Source organism: Cavia porcellus, unplaced genomic scaffold, assembly GCF_034190915.1.
Source record: "Cavia porcellus strain 051 isolate PalLab524CR breed Dunkin Hartley unplaced genomic scaffold, mCavPor4.1 scaffold_11, whole genome shotgun sequence".
Taxonomy (NCBI): Eukaryota; Metazoa; Chordata; class Mammalia; order Rodentia; family Caviidae; genus Cavia; species Cavia porcellus.
The window spans coordinates 39,720,662-39,732,353 of NW_026947494.1; positions in this window are offsets into that span (position 1 = coordinate 39,720,662).

The following is an 11,692-nucleotide window of genomic DNA, read 5'->3' on the forward strand; positions in this document are numbered from 1 at the left end:
TCATCAAGTTGCATAACTGGTGTCTTAGTTACTTTTCACTCGTCACTGAGACAAAACACCTGAAGTCCAGAGTTAGGGAAGGAAAGGTTTATTTTTTACAGTTCTTGGAGTTCATACTCAGTTGGCTCCAAGGTAGGGTGCAATGGCAGGGCTGCAGTTCATGGCTGGCTGCAAACTGCAAGGCGAGAACTGGAAAGAGGCACACCTTCCTCCCGCCATTAAATCGTATGCTGGCTCCACCCCTAGGCAGGTGTAGCACTCACACCACCAGTCTGAGCACTAGACAATGAACCAATCACAAATGCTAGGTTTGGTCGAGCCCATAATTCATGAGGCTTGGGGGCCACTGATATAAACCATGATAACTGGTGACACCATTCATGTTGTAGTCCATATAAACGACCCTCCCTGCTGAGTAGTGCTCTGCAGAGGCTTTTTTTTTTTTTATTTTGATGAAGAAAACTAAAAGTGTTTTGAAGAAATACTTGATGGTTCATGGAGTTATCTCCGAGGTTATAAAGGATACTTCACATAGAAGTTGCTCAGTTAATGGTGGCAGGTTATTGTACCTATGATCACTATGACAAATTCATATCCTCAAAAAAAAAAAAGAGTCATTTGAAGTATGACTATGGGTTATTTGAATCATTTGGTCCTTGAAAGTTAGCAGTAAATGTTTTTTCAGGAACACATCAATCTTATTTCTCATCTTGGGAAGGTAAATAGCATAATTGGGAGAGATGTTATCACAATATTGAGTTTTATTCGTGTAGGTAACAAATGATATATCCATAGAGTTCCATTATTTTAGTTGGACATAAGGAACAATCTTGTTTTGATTAACTGTGCATGTAATGCAAACTGCACTCATAGTAAATGAAACACAGATACTAACTTCTTCATTCTCGTGCTTTATTACTATTGGGAATGATAAATAAAACAGGAATCTCTGAACAAACTGGTACATATTGTTCACCTAGATATCTTGGAATAAGTCCCTGACTTACAAGTTGATTTTTATATTCCCTGTTAGTATTTTAGTTACACACATAAAAGATTGTCACAAGTTATATTTTGGAACTATATGTGGTTTTCACAGATTAAAATTTATGATTTACTCAGGTGCCATAGTTTTAAATTAATGTAATTGGAAATTACAAATATGAAACAGCAAATACACGCAAAAATAAAGTAATTGCTCTGCAAAATGTTAAACCTTAGATTGGAACATAGAATATTTTAAATCGTACTTATTTTGCTTAAAGATTATATAGTTTGTAACTTTAAAAAGATGATTACAAATGACTGAAGTAATATACGGAAACTCAAATAAAACTGTATAAATATTTAGGATTATAAATATTCCAGAAGAAGTCAGAAGATGAAAGAGAGTGATTTGAAACTCGAACTGCAGTTGTAAAAATGGGCTGGAATTGAGTGCTCCAAGACACATAACTAGTTATCACTGTCAGTCTCTGTCATTCTGGAATGACCTAATATTTACTAAGTGTCACACATACAGCCCAGGGCCCACACAATGCTCTTCTCTCCACCTGGAAGCTTTCCCTCGTGCTCCCGCCCATTTTGCTTACCTATTTCCGTGCATCCTTGAGGTCTCAAATAAAATGTCTCTTTTTTCCATCTCTGGCACCCTTCCAGTCCAGAGTAGGCTAACTGTTAACACGCCACTATACTTTCTCATGATACCGTGCTTTCTTCCTTTATTGCAGTCATCATTTATAATTTAAGGGTTATCTTCTTGCTAAAAACATAAGATCCCAAAGATATATTTTGTTCATTATCTAATACAGTACTTAATCTGTATTGGGCACCTGATGCCTAATATAAACAAATGAATGAGGCAGGCATGGTAGGTACTGGGGGAATAAAGACAAGAAAGATTGACAGAATCTGGGAGAACATGCAATGTGACAAAGAAGGCCAAGTATCCATAAAGCAGTTAGCATTTTTAGGGCTAGCTTTCCCAGAAAAGTTCTAAAAGAAGATTTTCACCGAGGAGATTTATAGCTTCCCTGACTTGTGAAGATCACTTTGTTCCACAATGTATAATTCAAGCTACTTAATATAAAACCGAATGGTTACCCTACAAGATCTACTTGCAGATTTTAAAGAATTATGAGATGAATGTCTTTGATAGAGTAAATGCATTTGAAGCACAGTACCCTTAAAATGAATTACAACCTGAAATGGTACTCTAGGGAGACTGAAGAGATTCAAAATGCATTTTGTGCTTGATATTTTTATCCTCATCCATATGTAATTATTCTTCTCTTTTGTCCCTGGAATTATTGTATTATGCTTTGCCTTTCAGCTTGTTTATTATATGAGAAGATTAAAAACTGTCATCTAAAATAACCAGCAATTATATGCATTTGCTATTTTGTGAAGCAAAAGAGATAGTAATTAACAGGTTTTAGAACACTGGTGATTTTATTGTAGGACATATTTCCTAATATTAATCACTATATGTAAGTCATTGCATTTCTCCTTTGCTGTGGCTTTAATTGTATTGAAAGAACTGATCATTAGGAAACACAGATGTATGTTTGTGTTTATGAAATTAAACCCAAATATAAAAATCATCTTTAGCAGAGGCATAAGAGATATGTAACTAGCTTCAACAACACTATTGCAGCACAAAGGGAGTTAAGGAAAATTGATGCCTTCTCTTATCTAAAAGCAAAATAAAAACCTGACTAAAATGTTACCTATGATTGTAATGTGAAGTCAACTTTTGTTTAGGACACAAAATATGTTGGCGAGCTGAAGTCTCAACACACTAGGTTAAGTAACCTAGTGTCCTTCACATACATGTGCTTGCTGTTGGATGAACACGATGGACGGTGGGGTTGACGGGAAGTGGAGCCCAGCCATCTAGAGTTCCCTGTGTGAATCTTGGGGCTGGCTTGGCAGTCTTATGGAAGGGAAACACTCAATTCAAGAATATTTTCTTCTTGTTCTTGTTCTTGTTCTTGTTCTCCTCCTGCTCCTCTTCCCCTCTTCCTTAGTCTTGTTTTTTTGGTATCGGGATTGAACTCACAACCCACAACCTGCACTTGCCAGCGAGCTAAATCCTTGGGGCCTTCCTTATTCTTTTAAGGCACCAATAAGTAGTTCCTCCTCCTCTTCCTCTTCCTACTTCTTCCTCTCTCTCTCTCTCTCTCTCTCTCTCTCTCTCTCTCTCTCTCTCTCCCTCTCTTTTTATGCCTTTTTGAGGCAGGGTCTCACTATGCAGTTCAGGCTGGCCTTGAGCTCACTTTGTAGCCCAGACTGGTCTCAAACTCACATTGATCCTCCTGCCTCAGTCTCCTGAGTGCTGGGATTACAAGCATGCATCCTTAGGCCCAGCTCTGTTTCTCTTTCAGTTCAAAAGACTAAATACCACATAGATACATGTAGTGTAATACGTATCGCATATTATACCATGTATACCTGGATCACTCAAGGATATAGTCACCAGTAAGTTGTATAATATCAGATAAACCATGGCTCTGAAAGTGTTAAAATAATTTTCTGACGGGACAACTATTCTAAAGGCGGGTACCACCGCAGGGTGAGCATTGCTGCTCAACGAAGTCACCCCCCAACCAGGCTGCTTCCCTCTCTTACTTTGCTGTGATATGTGCCCTTCACTCTCACAGTCTCAAGATAGCTGCTGCACTTCCAAGTGACACACTCACTTTTCAGGTAGGAGAAAGAAGAGAGAGAAAAAAAAAGATTTTCCTCCACAGCCTTCACTGGGGAAGGGAAGCTGTAGTCCGGGCTGTTGTCTCATGCTATTGGCCAGAACTCTGTCTCTGGGCCTCTTTGCATTTGTAAGACAGGCTAAGAACTTTACAATGCATTGTTTTTTCAACAATTTGGAGAAAAATCTCCAAGAGAAGGGGGTTTGAATGAGTGTTGATTGAGGCAGTTTAATGGAATTGACCACAACCATGCTTAAGAAGTCTTCCCTCCTGCTAAGTAACACTGATGTCCAGTGACGACTGATAAAGGACAAGTACTCTAGTTACTCCAGCTGTGACACAAACCACTCAGAATTTAGTGGCAGCACAGGTAGCATTTGAAGTTCACATATTCTGCTGGTCAGGAATTTGGACAAGGCACTTGCCTGTGCCATAGTGTCTGAGCCTCAGCTAACAGGGTGATGCAGGTAGCAGGAGCGGCCCTTCATCACGGAGACTGGGATCACCTGGGGCTGCTTCACACTGTCCAGCTCCTGGGCTGGGGAGCTACTGCCCAGAACGCCCAGTCGTGCCATGCTCCTGGGGCTGCTGTCAGCCTACAAGCTGCATGCTGAAGGGAAACGCTCCAGGAACAACTCTGCCAGGATACCCAGGCAAAAGCTACACTGTCTTTCATGATCTAGCCTTGGAAGTCACAGTCACAGTTTTGAAGTAAAGAGATGAAGAAGATCACTTCTTTTCAGTGGGAGGAGGGCCAAAGGATTTGCCGCCATTTAAAAAACTTGCCATACTCATAATAATGGAACTAAATGTTGACAATTTTTTGTGAATAACTTTTCATTAATTTTCTGTTTTTACCATTCTTCAAGCATTGTAAACAAAGACTGTGTTAAATCTTTTCAACGATGCTTCTTGCCAGTGTTTCTGAAGGATAAGTGAACTGTTTGTCTGCTGGGCATAAGGGAGAAATCAGAAACAAAGCTGTCCACTGCCTGCCATGATGCAGGCTCATGCAGGACAGTGCAACAGGCAGGACAATATGATGGGCACATTCTTAAACATTATTAACTAATGGCTGAACTGTAAGAAACAGTTGGGAATTCTGAGTGCAAAACATCACTTTTGTATTTCCCTTGCAGTTTGGAATGCATGACTTGTGTTTGTACCAAAGCATCCAATATAAAAGTTAGCTCATTAAAAAGACACAGTGAAGTGAAACCCATAAAGGGTTTTGCTTAGGAAGGAAGGAGTGGCATATTGTGATGGCCTTTGCCAGCCAGGGAAGACATCACACCATTTCTGAGTCAATTAGGTCTTATGAAGAGCAACCTCACACATTAGATACCATTTCTGGTTTCAAGGCCCATTTAGTCATGTTTTTTTTTTTTTTTTTTTTTTTTTTGGCAGGAAAGTGCAGTACAGTGATTTAATTTTGGCCCTGATATTTACTAATACTAGAACTAGTCACTTTGAGGAATAAATGCATATTCTCCTGAGATACTCCTCTTCTGCTTTTGAACTGTATGGAAAACTGTAAAACAAAATTTCATAACAAAACAATAAGAGGATAACAATAGTTACTACATGGAGTATTATTATTTTTAAAGTAGTTAATTAGCATAAAAGATACGGGCTTAAAAATTTCTCCAAACACTATTAGCACAAAGTTTGTTTCCTTTTCCCTCCTTCCTTTCTTCTTTTCCCCATCCTAATTTCTTTTTCCATTTTGAACAATTTCTTCCCATTTCACAACATCTATTATGCATTTTGGACCTTATTTACTCTCTCAGTTCCTCACATCAGGGAGGCAATGTGATCCTTACACACGTGAGTCTGATTTATTTCACTTATGAATATGGCCTCTAACTGCATCCATGTACCTACATAAGTCTCAAGTTTATATCTTTCTTTATAGCTGAGCAGTATTTCATTGTATAAAAGGACCACTTTTTTATTTTAAAGAGAATAAAACCGAGCAAAACAAAGCAGAACAAAGACAATCAAAACAAACTAGTTTAAATGACACTGGATTTCAAAACAATATGAAATCAACAATGGTTACCATAATGCCTCCTGCTGTCTTCAAAATAGCTGTAGATACCCTTAGACATAGCAAAAATCGAACAAAACAGAACAGAATATTACTAATAAAAACAAAACAATGAGTGCAATAAAGGACTTCAAAACAAGACAATAGTAAATCCAAAACGACTACCATAATATACCTTGCTCTCCCCAAAACGGCTGCCCAGGCCATCAAACACAACAAAATGAAACAAAACAAAATGGAACAAAACCCAACCCAACAAAACAATGAAAATGACACAGGAGCTTAAAACAAGACGATAGGGAATCAACAATGGCCACCACCCTCACAAGGAGATCTTCCGTAGATGCTACACTGCATACTGTCATCCTCTGAATAGATGATCAGACAACTGGCCCAAGACCTGCAAGGTCAGCGAAACACCAAAACACAAGCATCAAATTGCATTTCACCTCAATAGCTATCATCACAGCCATATTTCTTTGAATCAGCCAGTTGCTTACCAAGGGTGGGGTGGGGTGCGGTGGGAAAGCTGGCTCTTCCTGTTTCCCAGCCTGCACGCTGGAAGAGGCTGAGGTCTGGCTGTCCCCCTGGCAGTGGCCGTGCTTGGTACTGGTTCACAGGAAGGACTTGCTTCTTGTTCTTTCCCTCTGCAGTCCATGAATGGTACTGGCTCGTGGAAAAAGGCTAGGGTCTGCTGGCCCTTCAGCAACAATCGCCTGACCAGGGTTTTGGTCTGCAGGGAATTTACTTCTTGTAGACCACATCTTTTTAAAAAACTGTTTCTCAATTGATGGGCATTTAGGTTGTTTCCAAGATTTAGCTATTACAAATTGTACTGCTACAAAAATGTAACTCCCCAATATAAACTCACATAACCTATACTAGAAGCAACTAGATTTGTAAGGGCAAGCTGGGGGTGGGGATGGTGGTGCCACCTTGCAATGAATCAAAAAGAAACTAAGAAAACAAAGTCTACCAGTTAGCAAAAAATAAAAAAGAGTAATTTTAGTGAGTTCTGAAGAAAAAAAATCATGCAAGTAAAGAATTTCCTCACTCCAACATAAAAATGATGGTCTCTGTACTTTAAAGAATAATTTGGAAATTTTCCATAAACACACATTTTGAGAAAAACATGTGAAGAAATATGAGGTTAGTTAAATATTTTTAATAGGCACTTACTTCAAAGTCTTAAACTCTTAAATAATTTCCACAGCTTTTCACTGTTACCACCCCGTACAAATTTTGCCAGAATGTTGAAAGGCAAATCAGATTTTGAAATTTTGCATGAATGAGAACTGTATCTTGTACTTTAGAAGCATTTTTTTGAGTCAGTACTGAGCTGCCTCCTGTCAAAGAAGAACTCAGAAACACTGACCTTTGCGGATGACTTCTCTTTGCTTGATTTTTGCCCTACAGGATTTTAGAAGCCTGGTCACAGGAACATTTAAAGATACCAGGTGGTTTTGAAATGCTTGGTTGAGCTGGGTCACTTATCTGGGCATGAATGTAATGTTTGAAAAACACCCTGCTTGAAGAAAGTGAGTTTTACAAGAAGAATCAGACACTGCTTAAAGCAGTAACTGTAACCTGTCCATAGCTGAGACCAGTTTGATGGAAACCAAGGGTGGGTTTAAGAAGAAAGTTAAACATGATTCGCCACATATTTCAATCTAGTGCCATGCTGAGCTTCTTTCTGGTTACAGTCGTACAGTGAGTGTCACAGGTGAAAGGCAAATGTCTTATGCAACTTTTCTCTCTAAGGCTTGGTTTGCCTCTGGAAAATACTCTATACCAAAATGTTAGCAGGTGCTCCTTCTGTGCTGAGAATACCACTCTGCTGAAGAATGAGATGCTGGTGGGCACAGTTACAAGTAAAAAGCAGTATTTCACCCACACCACAGATTTATGTATGACACATATTTATTTTCTATTGTCAATCCGGTTTACAACTCCAAAGTTAAGAGAACCGACCCTACTGAGTAGTCCTGAGGCACAAAGTGAGCAAAAGGGAGAAGGAAGGAACTTTCTGTGGCCTAAATTTGCAGACAGTGTATGTGGCCGAGACGAGTGACGGATATGCAAGCAGTGGCCAAATGCACTGAGACTGGGCGGCTGAAAGCAGAGAGTATAAAGTAAACCCACTAACTAATTAGTGGATGAAAGCTACAAATGCTTGTTTCAGCTAAAATTCTGACCTTGCACATAATAGTCACATGAGAAATTTTAAATACCAGTTGCCTGAACAGTCAGCTTGTTATGCTTAAGAGGAAGAAAGAAATAGTGTTTCTTGTGTTATGTTATTAATTTAGAAGAGTGTGACAAAGGAAATCAATTTCTGCACATGCTAACTGCAGTTAATTGTTCAAAGGTCATTTTGAAATGTGAGCAAGTGACAAGGTCTGTCTGTACATCAGCCTTCTTATTTGCATCCATCCCTTAGGTGAGAAAATGCAGAATGGTAAAAGCAGCGACAGCCTTCAAAACGCAGACTGAACAGCAGGTGGCAGCAAAGGACACTGTAAGAGAAGCTGACTTCCACTAACCTCATACTGTTGGGTTTCAGGTAGAGAAAGCCCTGGAAAGCGATTGCTTTTTTATCCTTTACTACAGAATACAAGATGAATGACATTGGGGAAGTCAATGATGATAACCCAAGTTTAAACACTTTTTTATATTAATCACCTTTTGAACAAATGAAAGAATTGAAAAAGCTTGCCAAAAATACAAGTATCCTACATCAAAGTCTAACTAATCTTCTTACAAAATGGACATTCATGCTGAAGAGAGATTTTTGTAATAAGTACTGACACGGAATATTTATTATAAAGATTGCCATTCATACCAGCATGGACATATGCCAGGTGGAGGGTGATTTGTCTCTTGGCTTAGAAGAAATATTAATAGAAAAATATTAATATTCTTCAAAAGAAGAAGAAGAATACAAGCAAAGAAAGCATTAAAGCATCATTGAACCTAAATGAGCTGTTTGAGTGTGTGGCAATCACATGAGGAAAATAAAACATCAAAGGGACCCAGAATCTTTCTATAAATGTCTAATAACGGAGGGGTTGAAAATATAGGAAAAGGATGCGTTAATTTCATGGAAGGGAAGTTTACTAGGAAAAGGGGAAACGTGATTGTTCTGAATATTTATAACATGAAAATGGTCGTCTCAGCAGACAAGAGATAATTTGACACTAAAACCAGCTTTTGGGTTTCCAAAGAAGCCACATGATGATCCTAGCAAATCAATTTTAAAGAAGACCAGCATTTACTACAGCTACCCGATAGAAGACAAGGCACAAAGCACAGTGACTGGTGATTCTGGAATTATAACCACTGTCTCCAAATGCCATTTCAGCTCTAATATAAATGTCTTTGATGTAGGGTGTGTTGTAAAATGTCTGGGCTTCAGTTTCCAGTATATAAACTAAGCATGTAAGACTACTCCTATGGTCAGACCGTATTGAATAAGACAGTGTATCAAAATGCTTGCTACATATGCATTGCTTCTTAATAAATGTTATTTCCTTTAACTCTACAGAAACACTCCCACAGATGTTGATGTATTTTGAGCAATGGCCCAGGACATCTCCCTCATAAATATCTTCAATGTCAGCAGTCCCTGACTGCAAAGTTCTGACTTTGTATGGAAATGAAGTACACCAAGGAAATTGTCATGATGTGACAGAAACTTACGCTCAACTATAAAGCAGGACACACCACATAAAGATGGCTTTACTGTAGCTGCCCGGTCTCTGCCATAACCACAGAAGACTAACTTTATCCGAACTCCACTTTCACATTCCTAAGGCAGAGACTGATTTATCACAGATCCTTGTGAGAGTCATCCTTTTCTGCTCAGTTGAAATGAAGTGGAAGATAGGGGTAATTAGGGTCAAATTAGGATGCAGAGTGAAGACATAGCTGTTCAGGTTCAGGTCTGTCGCTTAAGACGGAAGTCTCAGAGAGGGTGTCATGAAATAGATGCTTATGCTGCAGTGGGTGTGCTGCAATCATATACACGGACACATACACACACGCATGTACACACTCACACGCACTTCTTCATGTTCTCTTCAAGTTTCGCTCATATTAGCATATGAATTACCATAAAATGAAAGCAGATTATTTGTGGATGACTGCTTTGCCCCAACATTGGGGATGGGATTTTAAAAAATAGTCATGAAGAGTAATATTTTTTGAACCAAGTTGCTGAAAAAAACGTGAAAATCTTAAAAATCAGCCACACTTCAAACCAAACCCCTTGATCAAACCAGTTTTTCTTTCCTAAGAAAGAATTCACAAGGCTAAATGCGGAGCACAGGCCAGCCACCTCCAAAGTTGCTGGCTGAGTTCCAGCAAGACCAATGTCGTGTCTTTGAAATGTTCATTCTTGCTGTAATCCTAAAAATAATTCTAATAATCAAATATATAGAATGGCTAATATTTTATTTTCTACTTTAAATATCAACAATACTCTGTATTGATCATAATGCAGCTATAGAGCATCCAAATGCATCATGCTGTGGTGATTCTTGGCTGGATGAAATGAAGACCTCATATTCTGCTGCTGTGTACAATTTTTTCTTGTTTTCTTCAAGACACTCTACCTCTAATTATGGGAGCCTGGCTGATCCTCTCCTGAGGCCGCTTGCTCTGTGCCACTGATCTGATTCTTCAGAGCTAAAACCAGAAAGAGTTTTAGATATTTTATGCCAGTACTTCTGAGAGTCTTAAGTCTCTGCTCACCATGCACTGGAGGCCAAAATTCCACCTCTTTGTTTTGTGCTTTGTATCACAAAACTGTCAAAAATACTATCCCCGAATTGTGAAGTAGGTTGGGTGACTGGGAGACAGATTTAATAGCAAACTGTTTAATTTTATTTTAATGTGCTAAGCTTATGTTTATATATATATATATATATATATATATATATATATGTGTGTGTGTGTGTGTGTGTGTGTGTGTGTTTGTGCTATATAAAAATTTCTAGCTATGCTGTGACTATGGAAAAGTCTACATTTCAAAAATATAGGTTTATGTTAAGAATGGCCTTTTAGGAAAATGACATAACAGTGAAATATATACTTCAGTCTTTTCGGTGACATTGTCATTTGTTTTCTTGAGTTGTGTTTTTGGTTTTAAAATTCACCAAATTAAGAAAAGTGCAATGAGCTTACCTCCTGGAATTGTTTCGTGTGTTGAAGAGAAAATGGAGATGTGACTTGGTTAAAAGATTTGTCCAAAGTGATTCAGTAACTTACTGCAATAAGGATCCAGCTTAGAACCAGTTACTATTTCTTGCCCTTCTGCCAACTGCGATTTCATATTAATGCTATTATCATCATCACTGAAGTTCCTTGTAACATATATGTACTCCACGAAAAGGCTGGGGATTTAGCTCAGCAGCATAAGCACCTGCCTTGCAAGCAGGTGGTTGTGAGTTCGATCCCCAGTACGGGGAGGGGGGAAGGATAAAACAAAAACCTAGTCTCAAACATCTTAAATTGTTTCAAGTAACAATCTAACACTGTAAACTCAAAAGGAGTTTTCCCAGTAAACTGAAAAAAAGATGATCTTTGAAATATCTCTAAAGTTGCTTGGGGGATAATGGTGCCCCTGCGGGTTTTCTACGTAAAATAAGGAACGACTGACAAATCAATGTTAAGTATTGATCCAATTGACTTTCTCACTTGCACTCCTAAAACAATTATTTTGGAAATTCTCAAATACTGTGTCCCAAATACACATTAAAAGATATTTTCAGAAAAGAAACACGATGCCTGAGCCTCATTTCCCAGGAATCAGAATATCACAATCCCCGAAAGTGGGCCTGGGCGTGCGCGCATGTGCGTGCGGCGGGGGTTAGAACTGCAGTGCGCGCGCCGGCCAATTATTTTCTGGGAGCCTCAGCCCCCAGCCCTGTCCCAT